At 58.0% G+C, this 4901-nt stretch overlaps 2 non-coding genes across 2 annotated transcripts; both read right to left on the reverse strand.

The window, feature by feature from the left end:
• Positions 1-983: 983 nt before the first annotated feature.
• On the reverse strand, positions 984-1138 carry LOC118648580. The gene has a single exon (XR_004965333.1). It is a non-coding gene; the product is annotated as a 5.8S ribosomal RNA (ribosomal RNA).
• Positions 1139-2143: 1005 nt separating this feature from the next.
• Positions 2144-4064, reverse strand: LOC118648582. The gene has a single exon (XR_004965335.1). It is a non-coding gene; the product is annotated as a small subunit ribosomal RNA (ribosomal RNA).
• Positions 4065-4901: the final 837 nt, after the last annotated feature.

Genomic DNA, 4901 nt, shown 5'->3' on the forward strand with positions numbered 1-4901 from the left:
ATTCAGCGGGTGATCTCGCCTGCTCTGAGGTCGTCTATCGCGCTCTGTCTGTCGACGACGACGACGACGAGACGTCACGGGAAACGCAGAGAGAGATAGAGAGGGGGGGTGCCACGCCACGCGTCTCTCGATCTCCGACACACCGCGTGCGCGCGTGTGCGTGGAGAGAGAGACGCGCACGGACACGGCCGCCGCCTCCTCCCGCGTCCCATGATCCTCCTCGCGTGCGCGTCATACAGACGTGGTATCAGAGAGAATCCGCAAACGTTAATCCGACACGGATGCGACGGCAGACGGGTAAACAACGACCGAGCGTGCCGGTCCCCACATGTTATATACACGTACTTCGTGGACTCGGACACGCGATCGGCCCGTGCTCCGCCGCGATCCAACACCGGTGTCGAGAGAGCGAGCGAGCGAGCGAGCGTCTCGCCGCTGCTGCCGCTGCTCCGCGTCACCTCGACGAAGAGAACGCGCGCCGCGACTACTCTTCCAGCGTAACGATGCGCTTAACACCCCGTCTGTGTTCCGAGAGGAGTCCGTCGTCGAGCGCGCACCAGCCCCGAGAGACCGATATTGGGGATAGATTCCCCCCCTTGTGTCTCCGGACGGCGGCGCGAGGCGGACACCCTCCCGCGGGGTGGGCGCACGCGCGAGAGTAAACGCGCGTCTCTTCCCACACGCGTGTGCGTGTGTGCGTGTTTGGCGTGTCTCGCGTGTCGGGCACGCGAAGTGCTTCCGTCACGTTCTCCCATTTCATTTCAGACGACGCCCGGGGCGCGCGAGCGCGGACGCCACGCGGCGGAAGACCGAGAGAGAGCGAGAGAGGAGGAGAGGCGTTCGCTCTCGATCCGTTCCTCGTCGCCTCTTCGGCTCTTGCCTACCGCGCGTTCTTGCGTCGTGCGCGCAGCCTCCTGCGGGCGAACGTCCAGCGATCGCTCGTACGCTCAGTAAAGTGCGCAAGCAGTTTGTTGGTGCTAAAACGACCCTCAGCCAGGCGTGGTCCGGGAATTGTATCCGTGGACCGCAATGTGCGTTCGAAATGTCGATGTTCATGTGTCCTGCAGTTCACAAGTTGACGCGCAATTAGCTGCGTTCTTCATCGACCCACGAGCCAAGTGATCCACCGTTCAGGGTAATCGTTCTCTTATCCGCGTTCTTGCGAACGCAGAGCTTTCAAATACTTTCCGTATGCATCTTCATCTCTCCCTCTACCCGAGACCTAACCGGTTCGGGATCGAGGAAGAGGAGGGTGGCCCTTCGATCAGCCTGGCCGCGCGTCCGAGCACGCGCGGACCGCCGCCCCGTTTACGGGGGCTACGGCACAACGGGCGGGGATTACACGCGACGAATTTGCCGTCGAGAGCGAACGGAGCGTCTTCTCGAGCGTCTTCCCTTCCCAACTCTCTCACTCTCGAGCTCTCTTCCGAGAGCCGAGGGAGGGTGAGACGACGCCGAGAGCCGGGGCGAAAGTCTTTGAAAAACCATCGGGCGGGAGCGCGACGCGCTCGCCCCTCTAGCGCGCCAAAACGGCACACCGCTCTGCGCGCGTAGCGCGCGCGGCGGCGGGCACGTCTCCTGCGCGCTCTCAGGTTACCACCGGTAGGCGCGCGCGCGACGGCGCGGCCTCGCTCCTGTATCGCTCGCCTCGTGCGTACGCGAAGGCACAATGGTCGCCTCCTCTCTCTCTTCTACGCGACAACGGGACGAAACGTCCCGAGGGGGAGAAAGAGAATTGGCCCCAAAGCGTTCGCGCTCCGACGCGACAACGGCACGCGCGCACACCTCACCTCGGTGTTGCGCGCGTCGTGGTATCCCCGCGTCGTATCGCAACAAATGTTATTCGGCGGCGTGTGCGCCGATCTCTCGATCGACCGTCCCGCGTTCGCGCGACTTGCGCGGCGCAGAGGCGAGAGAGTCTCGGCGGCACAGCCGAGCCGCGAGTGGTAGCGCCGCCCGGAGAACGCGCGCGCGCGCGCAAGCGCGCGCGCGCGCCAACGACGCTCCTCTCGTACTACCGTCAATTCCATTTCTCCAATTTGTCTCTCTCCCATTCTTTACTCCAGTCGCCGACCCGGCCCGCGCCGCGCTTACCCCTAAGGGGCAAGAAGCGGTGAGCAAGGGGGACCTCCGTTAATAACGTTAATGATCCTTCCGCAGGTTCACCTACGGAAACCTTGTTACGACTTTTACTTCCTCTAAATGATCAAGTTTGGTCATCTTCCCGGCAACATCGGCAATGCCGACGCATTGCCGCGCACCAGTCCGAAGACCTCACTAAATCATTCAATCGGTAGTAGCGACGGGCGGTGTGTACAAAGGGCAGGGACGTAATCAACGCGAGCTTATGACTCGCGCTTACTGGGAATTCCTCGTTCATGGGGAACAATTGCAAGCCCCAATCCCTAGCACGAAGGAGGTTCAGCGGGTTACCCGGGCCTTTCGGCCAGGGAACACACGCTGATTCCTTCAGTGTAGCGCGCGTGCGGCCCAGAACATCTAAGGGCATCACAGACCTGTTATTGCTCAATCTCGTGCGGCTAGAAGCCGCCTGTCCCTCTAAGAAGATTTGTTTGTACGTTGGTAGTAAAAACCCGCCGGCCGAAGCCGGGGGCCTTCAAGATACCATAAGGTACGCCTATTTAGCAGGCTAGAGTCTCGTTCGTTATCGGAATTAACCAGACAAATCGCTCCACCAACTAAGAACGGCCATGCACCACCACCCACCGAATCAAGAAAGAGCTATCAATCTGTCAATCCTTCCGGTGTCTGGGCCTGGTGAGGTTTCCCGTGTTGAGTCAAATTAAGCCGCAGGCTCCACTCCTGGTGGTGCCCTTCCGTCAATTCCTTTAAGTTTCAGCTTTGCAACCATACTTCCCCCGGAACCCAAAAGCTTTGGTTTCCCGGAAGCTGCCCGCCGAGTCATCGGAGGAACTTCGGCGGATCGCTAGCTGGCATCGTTTATGGTTAGAACTAGGGCGGTATCTGATCGCCTTCGAACCTCTAACTTTCGTTCTTGATTAATGAAAACATTTTTGGCAAATGCTTTCGCTTCTGTCCGTCTTGCGACGATCCAAGAATTTCACCTCTAACGTCGCAATACGAATGCCCCCATCTGTCCCTATTAATCATTACCTCGGGGTTCCGAAAACCAACAAAATAGAACCGAGGTCCTATTCCATTATTCCATGCACGCAGTATTCAGGCGAGGATAGCCTGCTTTAAGCACTCTAATTTGTTCAAAGTAAACGTACCGGCCCGACTCGACACTCAGTAAAGAGCACCGCGACGGGATATTAGTTGGGCCGCCCCTCGCGAGGCTAAGCCCACCGGTAGGACGTCCCACATCACGCCAGTTAGACACCGCGAGCGGTGAACCGACGGTGTGCGACACAGATTCAACTACGAGCTTTTTAACCGCAACAACTTTAATATACGCTATTGGAGCTGGAATTACCGCGGCTGCTGGCACCAGACTTGCCCTCCAATGGATCCTCGTTAAAGGATTTAAAGTGTACTCATTCCGATTACGGGGCCTCGGATGAGTCCCGTATCGTTATTTTTCGTCACTACCTCCCCGTGCCGGGAGTGGGTAATTTGCGCGCCTGCTGCCTTCCTTGGATGTGGTAGCCGTTTCTCAGGCTCCCTCTCCGGAATCGAACCCTGATTCCCCGTTACCCGTTACAACCATGGTAGGCGCAGAACCTACCATCGACAGTTGATAAGGCAGACATTTGAAAGATGCGTCGCCGGTGCTAGGACCGTGCGATCAGCACAAAGTTATTCAGAGTCACCAAAGTAAACGGTGGACGCAACGGAGACCGCGCGCCACCGATTGGTTTTGATCTAATAAAAGCGTCCCTTCCATCACTGGTCGGGACTCTGTTTTGCATGTATTAGCTCTAGAATTACCACAGTTATCCAAGTAAATGTTGGTACAATCTAATGAACCATAACTGATTTAATGAGCCATTCGCGGTTTCACCTTAATTCGGCATGCACTGAGACATGCATGGCTTAATCTTTGAGACAAGCATATGACTACTGGCAGGATCAACCAGGGAGCTACTACGTGCGTGCGCGCGCTGCGTGAGCGGCGAGGCACTAGCTCGTCGTCGTCCGCGTCGTCGACTCCGAGAACGCGCGCTCGGTGAGCGCGCGCCCCGCGGAAGATCGAAACGAGCGTACGAACGGGCGAGCGAGCGAGCGGGCGGGCGGGCGAAAGCTTCGCCATCGCTGCTGCTCGGAGGTGTCGTTACTCCGCCGCCGGCGTCTTGCGAGCCGGTCGGCGACACTCTCTCATTTTTCTCTTCTGTCGTTACACTTCTTCTGTCAATTTCATTTCGTGTCATTTCAAGTTTTCTCATTCTCCCATATACGAACGGCGTGTGTAAAGCGCCGTTCAGCCCCGACGTTAGATCGACTGTGCGCGATGCACATCGGTCATCTCGGAACCTTGCGTTTGAATATAATTTCGCTACGGTGTACAAGTAAGCGGGAAGAGAGAGCGGCGCGAGACCGCTCACCTTCCGCCACTAGTCTCCGTGGAGTTGATGTTCGGTAAGCGCGACGATGCGTCCGGACACGTTCGTCTAAGAACGCGGGACGATCGCGCGGCCAACACTACGTGTGCGCGCCACATAAGAGCCATTCGGTCTTGCGACACCGACTCGTGGCAATGCTGTGTTTGAAAAATGTGCGTTGCGTACCTGAAAAAAGAAACGGAAGGGAAAAAGTGCCAGCGCGCTCTGTACGTAAGGGCTCGAGCGTGTACGGCTTCGTCGCCGTCGTCGTCGACGTCGCCGCCGCCCCGGAGCACCCCGCTTCGAGAGTCGAGTATCGACGAGGTGACGCATAGTCGCCCGCGATACGATCAAATCATGGTCCGTGTTTCACCATTT

Source organism: Monomorium pharaonis, unplaced genomic scaffold (assembly GCF_013373865.1).
Source record: "Monomorium pharaonis isolate MP-MQ-018 unplaced genomic scaffold, ASM1337386v2 scaffold_526, whole genome shotgun sequence".
Lineage (NCBI taxonomy): Eukaryota > Metazoa > Arthropoda > Insecta > Hymenoptera > Formicidae > Monomorium > Monomorium pharaonis.